The sequence below is a fragment of the Acartia tonsa genome, chromosome 9 (genome assembly GCF_053477335.1).
Source record: "Acartia tonsa isolate MP-2025a chromosome 9, ASM5347733v1, whole genome shotgun sequence".
NCBI classification, from domain to species: Eukaryota; Metazoa; Arthropoda; class Copepoda; order Calanoida; family Acartiidae; genus Acartia; species Acartia tonsa.
Genome location: NC_137268.1, coordinates 14,039,004 through 14,057,984, shown reverse-complemented (window position 1 = coordinate 14,057,984; position 18,981 = coordinate 14,039,004). Strand labels below are relative to the sequence as shown.

At 29.4% G+C, this 18,981-nt stretch overlaps 1 protein-coding gene across 2 annotated transcripts in view; it reads right to left on the bottom strand.

Moving 5' to 3' along the window:
• Positions 1 to 12,055, bottom strand: part of LOC145328271 (uncharacterized) — a 57,475-nt gene extending 45,420 nt beyond the window's left edge. The window contains exons 1-3 of one of the 2 annotated variants that reach the window (XM_080171894.1): positions 11,838 to 12,055; positions 10,035 to 10,202; positions 2,075 to 2,156 (exon numbers count right to left, since the gene is read on the bottom strand). The gene's annotated coding sequence lies outside the window, so the exon portion shown is untranslated. Of the gene's footprint in view, positions 1 to 2,074; positions 2,157 to 10,034; positions 10,203 to 10,910; positions 11,031 to 11,837 lie in introns of those variants that run through there. The other variant, XM_080171895.1, reaches the window with a different exon arrangement.
• Positions 12,056 to 18,981: the final 6,926 nt, after the last annotated feature.

Genomic DNA, 18,981 nt, shown 5'->3' with positions numbered 1-18,981 from the left:
GAGTATACCTTCTTACTGATAAACCTAATTTTGCAGTGATTTAAAGAGAAATTTGTAAAAAGTAGTCAAAAAAAAGAAAGAGAAATCCTGAGCCGTTAAAAACAAATCTTGTGGAGCAAAAATTAAAAATTTGAAAAATAGATGTTGATACAATTTTCCCCTTATTTACACTTCGTCGCCCACGCTCAGCTTCCTACATTTTCTCCCTTTTTCCTTCCCGCATTTACCTGAAATCTTAATATTTTCCCCTTTTTTTTATCCTACGCCACCTTTTCGTGTCCATTAGATGTGATGAAAATGTGACAAATTGTAACAAATTGTTGTCTAGTTTAGTGCCAACAAAATATGTATTTCATTCATTTTAAATTTGATTTTTGATTTTATAATTTTTAAGTTCAAGCTTTGAGGAATAGAGTGGTAGCTTTTTTCATGCTTTCCTACGAATAGCTTAAACCTTATCTATGAAGAGTTATCGGTCTACATGTTTGTGAGTTCTTAATCGACAAACCACCAAATTGAGGAGCTTGTTTTTTTATTTTATGAAAATTAATAAAATTTATGAAGTTAATTATTCCACTATACTAAGATGGGTTAACTTTTGAGGTAGAAGGGTGTATATCTAGAATATAGGTGAATTCTTATTGATAAGAAATCAAAGGTTTTGCTTAAGTCTAACTGTTTACTATTAAAAGAAATAGAAAAACTTTAATTGAATAATTTAATTTAATATAAATCTTTTTGTTTAACTCAAATTGTTTTATAATTCAAACAGTTGAACTTGAAAAATTCATGAATAGAAAAAGAAAATATTTATTGTGATAATATTTCTTTGACAGCAATTATGAAACATATTTTGAAAATTCTTCGGTGTAAGATAAGACAAAAAGCTTTATATTCAAACAAGAATAGTAGGATAAGTAATTTGATTTTAAAAATACTTTCCTGAAAATTTTCCTTGAAATAGTTATTTTGATAAATGTGCAGCTATTCAATAACTAGAAAATGTTAGTAAATCAACAATCTGCTATCAAAAATGAAAAGTAAAAATCTATTATTCTCCCCCAATTTGTTTTTATGATTCATAAACAAAAACAAATGTTTTTGTATATCTATTTAACCGTACAACCCTGATTTAAAGGATTAGAGGGCAGACATGATATTAGAAACAACAACGGCTTCTATGTTCAATTTATCACACACAAGAAAAGCAAAATTTCATTTTTATTGCGTTTTTTTCTAGATGGATAGGGGGTGATTGTTACGCAAACTTTTATATAATCGTACACCAGTAAAGACATTATTTTTCTATTCTTTATAAAACAACAACATACAAAAAGAAAGTGATTTTATTTAGTTAACTATAATAAGTTCAACAAAAATCATTGAAGTTTACCAAGTAGTTTTTTCATAGCAATAGATAATGATTTAAAAAAAACATGAGAATGATTTTGTTTCACAAATAATTGATTGTTTTAAAAGCTTATATTTGTTTAAGAAAAGTCAAATTTTCTTATAATTACCTTTATGACTAATTAAATATAGAATTGGGTTTAAAATGTAGTACCTATAAAAACAAGGATGACAACATCCATAAAAGCGAAGCGCTGAAACGATATGACAGACGAACATTAACTTTTGTTGAGTGTCAGAACTGACTATACAAAATATGAAAATATTAGGTTTGACAAAATTATACGTAAATTTGTTGCAAAACTTCTTAAATACAGAATTCTGTTTAAGGACATACTGACATTTTTAATACTTAATCAAAAATCAGATCAATCGGATGATTTTATCACATAAAAATTTGTTATTAAAAAAGTAAAAAATCAACATGTTTAAAATTGACGTACGGTCATTTTGGTAACGATTATTGAGTTGCTACGCTTTCTAAATCGTACCTAACTACTACAAGAATCACCATGCAAAGTTTGAAATCGATAGGACAATTCTAACATGCCTAAATTAATGAATAAAAGCTAACTTTCTCGGACGGACGGACCGACCCTAATTATAGAAAAGCTTCGCTTTTAAAAAGTCTAATTTGAAGATATTATAATAAAATGTGACTAACCTGTTCTGATATGGGAAAGAATGTAAACATGAAGTGATGACAATAACATCTTTTCCTCCACAAGGTTTTTACAAACAAAAACCTAAATTAAAAAATCATTTACAATATAATTCTGTTAATTTTTCATTGTCTTTTTCAAGTGATCATGTAAAATTGATAAAGAATCAATTTAAAATTGCCTAGCACAGTAACACATTTAAAATTTCAGGAAAATTTCCTGAAAATGAATTCTTAACAAAAAAATGTTCTAAAAATGAATGCTTCAATCCTTTGATTGTGGCTTTAGATTGTTAACCCGAGATGTCACTTATAGTTAGGTATTTATAAAAATAAATTAAATCTTTCTAAGGTTACATCACAGATAGCAATGTTTTTGTTTTTAGTAACTCATTTAAGTTTTCTTAAAATAATCAGGTAACTCGCTCTGCTAAACTTTCATGTTTTTATTATATGAGAAGCTTTTTATTGTGCCTATAAAAATGACGTCATACTGGCTTATCATTGGTCAATTAAAATGTATAATGGTCTGCCATTGGTATTTATTCTGTGTATTGGTTCATAATTGTTCACACTTGTATTGTAAGACGTCATTTTTTATAGGCACTATAGAGCTTCGTCAACCTAAGACTTTAAATATAAAGTTTTAAAATCTGCCATGACCACTTTTATTATTGGTACATATATATAGTCAAAAAAAGGGCCAAAAATGTCTATTTTTTCAAATCAGTTTTGCAAAGTGTAACCAAAGGTGAATTCTTAAAAAGATTTTTTGGCTCGCAGTGAGGCAAAATTGTGTCACATAATTTTTAACGAGCCTGAGCAAAAAGTTTTTAAGAATCCACCTCAGTTTACAACTATCTATTTGCCAATACGGTATACATTCATAGTTTCTATATGTAATGTGTAGATCTAAAAATAACTATCGACAAAGTACATAAATTACTTTTTTTCTGCTAAATTTATGCAGTAAAATTGTGTCGTCCTAGATTCTTACTTCAAAGATTAAAGATAGATTGCAAAATATTGACCAAATTACAGTTTGGGGACAGGAGCAAATATTCTGATAAATAAATACATGTATTTTAAAAGAATATAATAATGCTTTGATAAACCGACGTTTTCCCTTAAAGTTCCTTGTAGAACACTCCCCATATTTTATAATGAATTAAGAAAAGGGGGATGAGGAGAATTTCGTTTATTACTTTAAGACATGATATGTTAAGTTATATAGGGTAAAAGGTATCCCCGCAGGGTTAAGGCACGTCAATTATAGGCTCAGCATGGATATAGCTCTCCATTTGAGATAAACATAGGAAAAAAATACAACCCTTTATTTTCAATTGATTTCAAAAATAGAGGGGGGGCGGTTTAGTGCTCCACTGGCACTTTTTAGGGAGAGAACCATTTAATCTTTAGAATTTTAGAATAATCTTTATCTCTACCCTGATCAAAATAGACTGAGACAATGAGTTCAGGGAAAGGGATATTGCAATTGGAGGAAAACTTCTTTGCTCCTAACTTTTACTTCATTACAAATGAACTATTTAATCTATCAAAAGGCTAATTCAAAATGTTGAGTCTTACTAATGATCATTTTTGAATAACTTTAGTTTGAGGAATTTAGTTTTATGATGCCATAACCCTGTCCTTGAATGAAAGAAATAGGTTGATAAATGGGCTATCTATCCTACCCCCCCCCCTCATCCTTACAGAAGGGAGTGGGTCAATTATGCATTTTTTATTTATTGGGAGAAAGGTGTATTTTTAAGGGAGGGGACTAAAAAATGAGGAAAAGGGAGGGAATGAGTTTTTGAGATTTTTTAGGTAAAGTATTTAGGACGATAATGTTGTAATTCTTCTATAAATAGAATTTCTGTGCTAGTTAAATTATTTGTGGCACTTCGGATAGTTCAATAAACTCACCCAAAATTAAAGGTATTGTATTTTCTTCGTGGTAAAATGGAATTTTTAGTAAGGAAAGTAAAGCAATGTTAAAGTTACTCATAAATAGTTGGATAATGATTCATATTTTTAATCTTTAAAAATCCCTCAGATTTATAAATTGTATGATTATTACAAAATATAAACATAACGAAACAATAGAGGTCTTAAGTAGCACACAAACAACAATTTTGATAATTTACTGTCAATTTGGTTATTTGATTTAAATATTTTTTAATAAAACCATAAAAATATAAATGTTAAGTACTTAAATTCAATTGCTATCCTATAATATCAAGTAGTAAGTTTTTTTTATATGGAGTTAAAGACCTCGGCATAGCTTGTCCAAATTGGTTGTAATTTACAGGGAAACCTTATAAATATCATGGGTTGGTTTTAGACCTTCTTCCTGACATCCCATGCACTTTTCTTAAGGCTAGGAGCGAAGCAACTATTATGTATATATATTATATAACCCAATGTTATAAAAAACACGTTTTAGCACTTAAAGTTTGTCATTAATAAGAAGTGACATTTTGTATCTTAACAATATTGTAACTACAGATTACAAATACATACAAACTAACTCAAACTGATAAGGTTTGCTAGATACAGTGATATGGCACTACAAAAGTAGTTATGTATCGCATCTTATTTAGACAGCTTTCAACGGATAGTAAAATTAATAATTTTTAGATTATAACCTGTTTTGTTAGCCCCAGATTTTAGTCATATAAAAAGTTCTTTAAAAAAATTCATATATAACAATAGGAATGACAGCTGAAACGCTTATTGCACTGTTACAGTGAGAAAAACAGTAGTGAATTGTTTTACAAAATTTTCCGCTGCTAAGATTAAATTACATTTTGTGTTTTCAGTTTAAGTTGCAATTTTTATGTTTTCATTATATTTTAACTTTTTATTTTTGTAAGAAAAACATTTTTTCATTCAAATGAGTATTTTTAGCAATTTCAAAAGCGGCTGGTTGGTTTAGCCAGCAAATTTCTCAGATGACAAGGTTTAGAAAAGAATACCACCCCCCCCCCTCCTATCCCCCAGTTGTATTTTAGGAGCTCAGGTGGACTCTGTATATAAAATGTGCGACACCAAAAAAGCTTCAGATATGTTCTTAGTCCTGTCAAACAAATTAGCTTACCAAAATTAAATAGGCTAGACCAAGTTTTTGTTTATAGTGCAAGAGTGCGTGCTGTAGTAACACTGTCAAATGCTTTATTGAAATCGAACTGCTGTAAAATCATCAGAGTACATGTAAAGTAACTCTATCAAGTACTTTGTTAATGTCAAACTGCTGAAAAATTACTTTCAAAAGCTTTGTTGATGTCAAACTGCTACAAAATCATTATGAATATCTACTAAATTGGGTTGAGAAAGATTTATAACTGAATAGTTTTCTACTAAAGTAACACAATCAAAAGCTTTGGTGAGGTTAAACTGCTGTAAAATCATCTGTTAATAAAATAAAGCTGTTATAAAGTCGTTATGAAGTCATTAATAGAAACAGCTTTTTTTCCCTTCAAATGTGAAAAATTGCAACTTACAAAAAAATTAAGGAACGGCATTTCCTAGTTATAGAGAAACTGCGCTATAGAAAAGGCTGAGACATAAGGAAATATTTTACATAGATTAAAATGTTAAGAACTTTATATTCTAATTTATATGACAGGATGGAATCTTTTTCTGTCACTGGCAGCAGACAAAAAGACAACATTATTATTGTGTATAGCCCCCTTAAGTATTTTTATGCACTTTCTATGTAGCAGAGCAACTCTGTGGGTTAAATTTTAATGTCAGTATGTCCATTGAAAGAAACAAAATTTAACAGGAGGTGGGGTATTTTTTCTGGGGCAATTTCTCTTGGAAGGGTATATGCACTATCCTCCAAAATAGTTATAAAAATCCCAAGGACCTATATGAAACTTCTATGTAAAGGAGAACCACTTAGATCCTGCGGTTAGCGAGATACTTTGGTGCTCACAAAACGCCATCATGTTACTTTTATATAAGGATAAGCAGAGAAATATTTAGTTTGAAGAAAATTATAGACCAATTTAAACTGATTGCACTGTTTTATTTTATACTTATATAGTGTGTTGAATTGTTAAGAATAATATTGTTCTTGATGTATATAGCCCCAAAGTATGTTGGGACAATAAACATACATGTAATTACAAAAAGTAGTTTTGTTGGAATTTATCCAGTAAGGGGATAATTTAAGAAGGAATATTTTATCCAAAGTAAAACTATTCAGTCTTCATAAAAAGATATTTGTTTGGTAATAACTAAAAAAATTGTATTATATGTTAAACTTTTTTAATATGGTTTATTTTGATTGGAAAAAATCAATGGCAAAATAATTTGATATGTATAAATATCATATTTTCATTAAACTTCATATAATGTAAACGTTTAAGCTTATTATTCAAAATCGACCAAAATTTTTAGGCGAATTATTGACTTCATGCTTTGAAATAAAAGATGGCATTACAGAATTTTCATAACTTTATCTGAAATACGCAAAATAGATGTAACTTTACATATAGAGACAAGGATGATTTAAAAGATTTAGATAGCACAGCTAACTAAATCAAAATATTGTTTATGTTTTGACATATTTAGCATACCACTAGAACAAAAAGATTTGATAATTTCTGTTACATGTTTGTTCAAAAGTTAATGTTAAAAGTTTAGTAATCTGGATAGACAAAACAATGGGTAATAAATTGATATACACCATCAATGATCACAAACAAAATTACCCCACATGTGTGTAATAACTATTGGTTTAAAAGTTTGGACACGACTGTTATGGAATTGAACAACAAGAATTTAATAAAAGTACCCAAATTTTATAAATCAATGAATAAGGTAACGTAGTTTTAAAACTTTATATACTATTATAATTTACAGTCCAATATTCCCTCCCTCCCTGCACAAAGTTAAAGCAGTTTTGACGTACAGACTTATCCTTGGTATAGAATAGCATTGCTTTAACAAAGGCCACATAAAACGTAGATTGCAACTGTAACAGAAAATATGTAAATTCTTTTTTTCTTTTTCTATTTTTACTTTTCATGCATCCTGAAGACAGAGGGAATCAAATTTCAATGACGCTGAGCTAAGATGACCCCCTAGAACGCATTTTTCAGCGTGGTTGCCATTTTGTTTTGTACATATGTCAAGAAAAACGATTCAGAATGGATTCTTATTAAAGGGTTAAGTAAGATAATCAATCAGTTGCAGTTTGTAATGGCGTTGTTAACATAAGTAATCTGCTTATAAATTTAGCTTAAAACAGAACAAGACAAATAGCAACATTCCCTAGAATATTAGAAAATTGACATAATTGCTATATCATCTATAAAACCTTAACCTAGTGATGTGTGTCATTGTACCTATGTTAATCAAATAACAGCATTTTAGTTTATATTAAATTTTAATCAAAAAAATTATTATTTTATTTCAATGTATCTAAAATATGGCAACCCTTAAAGTTTACGCTAATGATTGAATTCTTTCGATACCTAAAAAATAGGAAAAAATATGTGAAACAAATTTGAAAATTTCAATTTTTTTAAATACTATGAAGTAATTTTTTTTTAAATTATAAGGCACCAAAGAAACACTTCTTTTCATGAATCGAGAAAATAAACTTTAGTTCCGATTAAAAGTTTATCAGTAATTTTCTTCTTGTCTATTAGAATAAGTATCTCTATACTAATTGATGGCTAGCGGATAACCTAACCTGACATAAATACTTTTTCTCTCATTATCAACCAACCCACAAGGTTAAGGCCGCTTTAAAAAAACTCTTTTAGTTAATTAGAAATTATATTTATTTTGTCATTAACAAAAAGTTTAAGCCTAAAAAGAAAAAATTTTTTTCATTGCATTGTATTATAGACAGTTTTTTTTGCGGGGTTTAAAATGAAAAACTGGTATCAAATTAATGATTTTTATTTTATTATTCGAGAAAAATTGTCTGTAATACGATGATATTCATGATTTTTCAGTTTGGCTGAGAACCTGCTCTAAACCAGCAGATATCAAGCCATACTGAAAAAATACCTTAATTATTATATTTAACCTTTTATTACTTCAGGACAAACATCGTGCAATTAATGGGTTGTATATAGGAACAAAAAATGGCTTTATTCATTTTCCATTCATTTAGATATACCTATCTTATGCTAGCATATAAATTGGGCATTTACAAGCCTTACCTTGCCCATGCAGTTAGTTTTTTTATAGAATTTGTCTTCATTTAATTATTCATATAATTAATTCATTAAAAATCTTTATGAATATTTCCAAGTTTGCACTGAAAACACACAAAATAGTAGCTTTATTAATAAATTTCCTCAATAAAGTGTAAAATTTAAGTCTGTATCTGTCTAATTATATTTAATGTGTTTGTATAAATGTGAATGGATGTGTGTGTGTGTTTGTGTGTGAGATAAAAATATGAAATGCTTATTACATCAATGGGATTATATTTAGGGTTAATAGTTATCCTTCTTTCTATTTCAAAAATTTGTCATTCACTTTTACCTTATACATAGACAATTACAAAGATATTTCTGGTTTCCCTTATGCTGTTATCATATCAAAATAATGCTATCCTATAACATTAAGGCATTTTATATGTAGCTTAAGATTTTGATAAATACTAGTCCGATTGAGTTCTCCAATTAAGGGAAGCTTTGTATAGGTCCTGTTATGTTTTTAGGCTATTTTTTCAGATTTAGGCCTTGGGAACGTTCTAGGCTATTTTTCTACCCTTTCCTGGCCACTTTTTATACATAGCCTCTAGATGCATATAGATAGGAGAAGCATTGCATTGTAGATAAAAGTTTTTAGTAGTAGTTATTAATATTTAGAAATAATGCAAATGTGAATATCAGAAAAAAGTTTTAATTTAAATTAATGTTGTAAGCTTTGTGTCGAATCAATGCATTTATTAATTGGCTATTGATTTTATATCGCATAACTTAATAAAATAACATAAAAAATAAGAATATTAACTTTAATTTAAAATTTAGTACCTACTATTACATTTGTTTTAAAATTTTCTCACACTTCTAATTTTTTTCACAACAGGATTTTTGTTTATTTTTTTTAGTTTTAATCATATGCACGACTGAATCTCAGCTATTTATTTTATAATTTCACTAGTTGTAAAAATATAATTTTTTAGTTACAGTACATTTTTATATATAAAAAGTTAAGGAAAAGGTAGTTTAACTGTTTCAATATCCTAATGAACATTTGTCAATCTTTAATCTTTTTATCGACATGCAGTTTTAAAAGTAGACATTATGGTCATGACTGAAGTATTAGCGACATTCAATAATACCATCATAAATAATAATACAGGAGAAACTGTGTCGTTAATTGAGGTTGCTAACATAGACATAATTTATTGGTCAGTTCGTTTATCCAGTAGGAGGGAGAAATGAGTGAAGCCAGCTGCGAGTTTCACTTTATTAGAGTAAATAAAAATCTGGTGCAACATCCAATTAATAATATAATGGATTACTCTATATAAAAGTTGTTATAGCAGAAATTTTGGCAATAAGCTATTTTTCTAATGTGGACAAAAATCCTTATACTAAAGTAACAGGATGTTTGTCTGTCTGTGTGTCTGTCTGTGTGTCTGTACCGAAGGATCTCGCTTACCGCTGAACCGATCGGGTTCTCCTTAACAGGGTAGATTCTCATATGTCCTGGGAAGGTTTTTAACTATTTTGAGGGAGGGTACTACCACCCTCCCAAAAGAAATGACAAAAAAATTGAAAATTTCTGAAAATCTGGGAGACTTCAACGTAACATTAAGAGGTATCCGTAACATAAAGAATTATCGTAGACTTTAACAAACAAAAACATTTAAAGTGCCACTAGAGGCCTCTAGGGGCGTAGCCGCTAGTGTAGATAAAAGTGGTTAAGGCTATTGTGCTTTGTATTGCTTTTTGGATGTTTTATTATTATTAAAACCTTCTACCTGTAAAAGAATTAAAGAGATGTCTTGTTCGCAACTTCTTGTTTGTTTGCTGAACTTTGGAAAACAGAATAATAATATTGCTGGAATATTATTAATTGCTTCTGATATTGTGATACTTGCTACAAATATTCAATTATCTCGCAGTATTGAAAAGTATGTGTGAGCGCACTGAAATAGGGTTTTAGTTGCAAAAAATATGTTTAGATCAAGATAACACCATTAAATCATAAAATAGTTATTTCTCGCATCGTATTATAAACAGCTTTCCGCGGATATAGAATGTACAATGATTGAACATTTTTATATTCGTAGAAAGCTGGATATAGTATGATGCTAGACATAGTTTTTTTCGTATGGATGAGAACCGGTTCCTATCCAACCGATTCGAATGAATACGAGAAAGACTTATCAATGGTTTTTAATCTTTATTATTACAAATAAACTAGAAAAACAAGGTATGAGCTATTACTAAAGAACATGTATCTTATTTAATAGTAATACATAGCAAATTAAGTATTATGAACTTTTTTCTGTAAGTCTTTCTTGTATTAGGACTACCTATAGGTATAACTATCTAATTAATTCTACAGTTCCAGTCTAATATTCATTTTTAATTTCTAACTTCAAATATCTACATACAAATTAAAGTTTACTTTTTATCTAGTATTAAGGACTAGTTAAAATATCTCATTTGATCTTAATTACCACCTTATAACTCTACCTAATGATATTCTATTTTTAGTAACTAACTTAAGTTAAAATACTTAAAAATCAATCAACAAATATATTTTGGGAAGGTCACTTTTTATGCTGTCTCACTCACTCACTGAAACACAATGACTAAAACTAGCATCAATACAAACCAAAAAATTTAACCTTTTTCCAAATATGCACTTGCAGTTGACTTTTTTTTCAGGGCTCGGCAGCTGCGCATAAGATGCAACTGATCCTCAAAATTAAACCATTTTGTTTGCTTTAAAAATTGTTTGAAAAAAAGGATTGACAAAATTGAATCAAGTTTAGACTTCCAGCTGATTTTTAAATTGTAAAGTTTGATTTACTTGAGGCTTACAGGAGGCTGTTGTGCGGTTGCCGAGCCTTGCTTTTTACTATTACTAAGAGCACAATTAAACAATTACTATCACCGAAAAATTCGTTAAAAATTTAAAAACTTATCCCCTAAAAAATAACTGCAAAAACGGTCAAAACATTGCAGCAACTCTAAACCTGTCCTCCTTCCAGAAAAAAAGTATTTCTAAAACCTTAAACATGATTTTTTGCCTGAAACTATGTATATGCTTCTTTTCTAATAATTGTTCAGTCTATTAATATATTGTATATTAGTGTGGAATATTTAAAAACACCAATTTAATTGAGCAACAATGTATATTCATAAGATAAGCCTTATTTTACTAACATTATAACTGCTTTTAAAGATTCGCTATTCACTATCTTACGAAATGTATCTTTTTTCAATAAGACTTAAAAACTAATTGTATTTTCACAAATTTCTTTAAAAGACAAGGTTATAATTATCAATAGCCGCTAAAGTGCATAGTAATTCCTTTAAATTCCACATTGTCTATTTGTATATATTACTATAATACCCCATGTGGAGTGAAAGTTTGTGCAATTCTAAATAGCGTAAATATAGGTCAAGAAAATCCGCATACTTTTGCTACAAAAAAAATCCGCTAATGTCATAATTTTTATTTTTGGCATTTTTTTATTTTGCTCCAAAATTTAACTTTTTTGTTAATTATGAATTATTTGGTATGATGGTTTATTTTTTGCAACTAGTGCCTGCTTGTATGTGGTCACCGGCTTGATAGCTTTACTATACTGAAAATAATTCACAATCATTTCCTACTCTAGGCGCCTGCACCCCCGCCCCATTGAAAAATCTTCCCTTTTCATATATATTAAATACATATACACATTCTCTTACTACCTTTTAAGATTTTCCCTTTGTGCGCTTTGTGAGTCTGTTGAGGCCGCAACTCCCCGCCTCTAGCCGACCCGGTCATCTTGAAGAGCCATTAATACCTTTTATAGAGTTCAAATAAGCTGACCCAAACTCTCTCCACTCCTCTATGCTACCCCATCATACCACAACTCTATCTCCTCTACACCCCCATCCCACATTCCCCCCCCCCGCTTTTTCTCCCCCATACCACACCTCTCCCTTCACTCGCCACTAAAATTTTCATTGTTGACTCAGTCTTTTTTCTCTTTTATACCCTTTCTGCAGCTTTATCCCCATTAATGTTGTTCCCATTCTCAAAAGAGTGACTTAACCTTACCCAAAAAATTGCTTCTCTCCCTTAAATTCATCAATAATAAATAAAAGCCTAAAAGGCAAAATAAATTAAAATTACATATTTTCTATATTGGCTTTTTAATTCAATGAAATAAATCCCCCAAAAATTAAAATACAAATTTAAAGCCATATGACTTTCCCTTGTCCCTACCCCAGAATTTTACACTGGTCAATACTAACAATGCTGTTCCTTCCCTTTTGGATAATTTCAAGCCCGCGTTCCCCTTTGTTTCCTCTTTTAAGTGATTATCATTCTTCTAAAATACCTTCTCTTTTTACTAATGTCTTTCTCATTTTCCAAAGTACCTCTCTCTTGTCTATTCCTTTACCTTTTACAATTTTTTTTAGATTAGACCCTCAGCTACTCTTTTTTACAATTCCCCATTAAGGTGATCCTCTTTAATATTCTTATGTACTGTATTGCAACAATCACTTTTGGGGGGAGGATAAATCATCTCCTCCTAGACCCCCCCCCCCACCTCCCACTAGTATCAGCCCAATAGATTTTAGACGCCTTTATTTTTTTGTCCAAATAATGATTAGGAAAAAAATGTTGTTCCTTTCTATATTACTATAAAAGTGATTAGCTTTCTCAATGACTTTTTTAGGTGAGCTTAAAGTTTATTTTTCACATTCTTTTTAATTAAAAAGGTTTACTATGTAGTACTATGAAAAATACTGTCTTATAATAGTCGGATTTGGAAAGTCTTTGGTTCAGAGTTGCTACACTTTAAATACCAATATTTTTAACCAAAAAATATAATCATTAAGTGTTTTAAAAAAGTAGAATGATTTTATTTAGTCCTGGAAAATGCAAATATGTTAGCAAAAATAGTGTGTTTAAAAACTGATTTAGTGATTGGAGGAAATAGTAAACAGACTTTACAATTCTTCTAAATTTACATACCTTAACTTACAATTATACTTAGTAGAGTTTACTTACTTAGATTTTCATATCTACTTTTACTTTAAACTTTAACTTCATCAATCGATAACAGTTACTTGGATGTTGCACCAGTTTTTCATTTATTGTAATAAAGTAAAACTCGCAGCTGGCAAAAATAACGATGCCACCCATCAACCACCTTTACCCCATTCCCTCTTCTTCTACTGGATAAACGAACTGACCTATAAATGAGGCCCATATTAGCAGGCTAAATTGACGACAAATTTTCATTATTCACGTACATTCATCCATTATTTTATCTGAGATTTGTAATACAGAAGAATTTCAATTTCTAATTTACACATTGCACGAGGATTTCTGAAACAATTAGGGATTAATCATAAGTTGCAGTGTACCAAGAAATAAGAAAGAAATAAAAGATAAAAAATAACATGATATAAGATAAAAATTATAAAAACATTGAAGACAAAGTACTTTTTTGAGGGGGGGGGGGGGTAGTTTTTTCAGAGATGGTTCTCTTGGTAGGTTAGAAGTACACTTCCCCCTACTCTCGACCATTAAAAAACTTTTCTGTACAAGAGAACCATTTCGGTCCAGCGGTTTGCGAAATTTTTGATACACACAGAGGAGTCATCCTGTTAATTTACAGATAAGAATCACAGATTTTATAATTAATTTCAGTCTACAACTTATCACTCTAATATTTAGTCAAGCATTAAGTCAATGAAGTGTCCTTATTTTTTTACTCTATTCCATAGAATAATATAGATACATAGTCAAGTATATAATGAAGTATCTCTATTTTCTACTCTACTCCAAAGAATAATATAAATAAAAAAGTCAAGTATATAATGCAGTGTCCTTATTTTCTTACTCTTTTCCATAGAATAATATATATACATAGTAAAGTATATAATGAAGTATTTCTATTTTCTACTCTGCTCCATAGAATAATATAGATACATAGTCAAGTATATAATGAAGTATCTCTATTTTCTACTCTACTCCATAGAATAATATAGATACATAGTCAAAAATTTAATTTATCTTTGTTATACCCGTTCAACGTTTTCTTAAAGGGAAATCTGCGGGGGAAAATCGTCGTTTTTCAAAATGGTCCTAGTGAAACAAGGGTATATATCAAATGAACATTTCTTTACTTTTCTCGTATTCATTCGAATCCGGTGGATAGAAACCGGTTCTCATCAATACGAAAAAACTATGTCTAGCATCGTATTATATCCAGCTTTCTATGAATATAGAAATGTACAATCATAAGATTAAAACCAGTTTTTTTAGCACCTCGGAACTAAAAAAACTAGTTTTAATCTTATAATTGTAAATTCTATATCCGCGGAAAGCGGTTTATAATACGATGAAAGAAATAACTATTCTTGCATCTAAAAACTTTATTAAGATGAGAACAACCCCCCCCCCCTTCCCCTTCAAAATAGGGTAAAAAATAATAATATTGCATAATATTTTGTTAAACTTATATATTTTATTCATATAAAATGATTAAAAGAATACTATTATTGTCATTTTTGCGCTCTTTTTTAAAACGTTGTTCTACCTTCTTAGTTTTCTATGTTACTATAATAGACTATCTAAATTCTACCTAATTATAGTAAGTTAAATAAATAATTGAAATATTTTAAAGTTTTTTTTTTTTACATTTCCTTAAATACTATTCTGCACGTTTTAGGACATATTCTTTTATTTTAAACATTTTATAATAATTTCAAATAAACAGAGATAAGAACTCTAAAAATTATTTGATAAAAGAACAAGGATGATGACAACATCCATAAAAGCGAGCTCTAAAACAGTAGGACAAAAGGGCATTAACACTTGTAGAGTTACAGAACTGAATAATCAGCATATAAATGTATGAGTCGAGGTAAAATTGTAAGTAAATTTGTTGAAAAACTGCTGGATACAGGATAATGTTTATGGACATACTTTTATTTTTAGAACTTTATATTATTATTATAGAGTTGCTTTGCTTATAACATTAAACTTTTATGTCCCAGGAATCTATATACCAAAAATCAGATCATTCGGATGATTAGATCACATGAAAATTTGTTGTTAGAAAAGTAAAAAAATCGACATGTTTAAAATGGACGCACGGACATTCTGGTAATGATTATAGAGTTGCTACGCTTTCTAAATCGTACCTAACTACTAAAATAATCACCATGCAAAGTTTGAAATCGATAGGACAATTCTAACGTGCCTAAATTAACGAAAAAAGCTGTCCGAAACGGACGGACGGACCGACCCTAATTATAGAAAAGCTTCGATTTTAAAAATAAACTATTTGCTAAAATCAGTAAAGTATTCTAAATTAATCAAATCATATTTTAGAATGTAACATTTTGTACATACAGTGTGTTTTTTTTATGAGAACTTTTTTGAAAGCAGTTTTACCCCACTTATAGTTATCAGAATTTAATGATTAATGGCTTATTTTCTTTGTTTTTTAAGGCAATTAATAGAACAACAACAAAAATATTTCAGTTTTTATTTAAAAAGTACAGTAAAATCTAAATTTCAAAACTTAGGTGTCAACATATAAAAATGGTTTTAGCGCATTTTTCTTTAAAAAATGGATTTTCTGTTGCCGACTTTGGGGGGCCAGTACTCCCTCCCTGGTTAAGATATGACCTTCAAACTTTGATATGTTCTAGTACATGTCCCTAATAGTATCTGTATACATTTTTAGCTCTATATCTCAACTTTGAAGTGTTTGGCAGCCATTCTTGCAAAAGGTTGATTATTTGAGCATAAGAAAAATGCGCTAAAACCATTTTTAGATGTTGACACCTAAGTTTTGAATTTTAGATTTTACTGTACTTTTTAAATAAAAACTGAAATATTCTTTGTTGTTCTATTAATTGCCTTAAAAAACGAAGAAAATAAGCCATTAATCATTAAATTCTGATAACTATAAGTGGGGTAAAATTGCTTTCAAAAAAGTTCTCATAAAAAAAACACAGTGTATATAAATATTGTATACACTTACGAATAAATAATTTCTTAGGTTATTCCTTTTTAAAAATTCTCACGGTAAAAACAATAGATTGGCGTTAGTTATATTTTTAGCTAATTGCAAATTTTTCCGCATAGCGGCGTTTTTTATTTTATTTTTGTCGATTTCTCTGGGAAGGGTGGTTGTACCCTCCCCCAAAATAGTTATAAACCTTCCCGGGACCTATGAGAAGCTACCCTGCTAATGATAACCCAATAGGTTCAGCGGTTAGATCCTTCGGTACAGACAAACAGACAGACAAACAAACATACATCCTGATACTTTATTATAAGGATAATAGTAGCTTTGACTCTTGCCTCTAGGAAATTGCGGGGTAAGTAATAAAATAGCCTAAAACCAACTCATTCATTTATATAGCTTCCCTGAAAGTACAACCTCTTCAGTAATTTCCGAAGAAAAATATATCAGAAATAGCTGGTTCGATAGAGAAACCTCATATATATCAATAGTGTAATCTTCAAAAATATAAACAAAAATGCCCTACAATACAAAATTTGTGAATGAAAGAACAGCCCAAAAAATCTAAACTGTCTTTTACAATCATCTAAAATTAGCCACAACTGTAAAAAGCTTTAAATAAATCTGGCTAACTTTATAGAAGCTTAATTTGAAGTTTACTATCTGAATCCATTAGATGAAATTTTATTTTTTATATTGTATGTTTATATTTGATAAAATAAATTTTTTTCTGCATTCCTTAAAAAAACTATTCAATACATTAGAGTTTATATAATTTTCAAAACAAATCATGAATAGAGGGAATAATGGGGTCCTTTTCGTGGCAACGCCCCATAAGGGGCGTTTTCGTATTTTCGCAGTAGCTTTTCTCCTATTTCTAGCCCAATACGGGGCCAATCGCCTAACCCTGCGGGACAATAATGACTTTAACCAGGAAATTATAGAGTTAACATTATTATTGTTAAAATTGGAACATCATGCTATTAAGAAAAAAAGTAATTATGAATCAAAATGACCGGAATCACGGCAAACTTTAGAATACGTCTTTGATTAAATAAATCAAATAAACAATATAGAAGTGTCTGTTGGTTAAAATCAAATATACATTTCGTTATTACATGATTCAAAATGTTTCTCTTTCTTATAAGATTACCAAATTACACCAAACTTTTTGATTAATTAAAATTTGAATTATATTGTTTTTCTTTTTAACCAACCCAAAATTTTTATAAACCTTCACAGGACCCAAAAGAAGCTACACTGTAAAGCATAACCATATCGGTTCAGTGGTTAACGAGATCCATTGGTACACACACAGACACACAGAGGTCCTGTAACTTTTAATGATAATTGTGCAATAAGATGCACAAATTTATTTTGTCACAATAATTATCATTTTCGATGGCAGAATCTTTTTATGATAATGTGTGTATTTTGTGATTTTCAACCTGGTTGTACTAAAAAAGTTAAATGTTTTAAAACCAAGTTACAAATATTTCAAAGTTTGAGGAAGAAATGTAGTAGTTATTTATCGCATCGTATTATAGACAGCTTTTCATTGATATTTAAAAATGAAAAATTATAGAAATAAAAACATATTTGGAAGCACCGAGGTACCGAAGGCCCAAGCTAACATTTTTATTTTAATATTCATGAAAAATAATCTGTAATTTGGAGCTTTAAATGAATTTTCAGTATAGCTGAGAACCGGTTCTAATCCAACAGATATTAATCAGTTTCGAAGTCAAAATAGAAAATAAATTACATTTCTATCAATAATTGATTATTTCTAGTTTTTTTTTATTTTCCAATGAGCTGACAAATGAGAAGTTGAATTATTTTACTTTTTTTGAGCTAATTTCTTGCTTTCTATTTATCTTTTTTATCTTATATTGTTTTTTTTTCTGTGCTTTTTTATTCTTATAGGCTTACCTCATCTAATCAAAATGTGAGGCCCGGCCAGGAACATTTCAGTAAAACTGATTATTCTTATATCAAGTAACAGGATGCATGTGTGTAGCGAAGGATCTCGCTAACTACTTAACAAGTCTTATTTACAATCAAGCAACTCATAGATACAGGGAAGATACAATTTTGTTTGTGTGTAGCGAATGATTTCGCTAACTACCGAACCGTGGTTCTCCTTTGAAGTGGAGCTTCTTGTAGGTCCAGGGAATATTTGAATATCATTGCAACAGCAGCCTACACTTACTTTCATTCCACTGGAGGTGCAGTAAATCTCAACAAAAAGGCAATTATTTTGTTCGTTAACTATAACATTTTCTTTGATTAAAAATCAATTTTTAACATAAAACACTAGAATAATAATATTGTTTATATCTAATGGACTTATCTAAATGACTCTGTCCTGGAGAATAGGGGCGCAGTACAAATGTTAAAACAAAAAAAAATAATAGTTTCTTGCACGTAATAGACAAGATCCTAAGGCTTATAGTAAAGATGCAGTAGTTTGGTCAGCTTCAATATGTAGTAAAATAGTAGGGTTTTAACAATTGTCCAAATAAAATAATGCCTAAGATTTAAGACTAAGAAATTTTTTTAATGAAAACATACAATTAAAAATTCTTAAAAATGTAAATCTTAGAACAACAAAAAGTTTTTATTAATATGTTTTTTTTTGATTGGAAAAACGTTGATTATAGACACCTAGACATAAACATAGTGTTGGATAGGTAATGATAAAGAT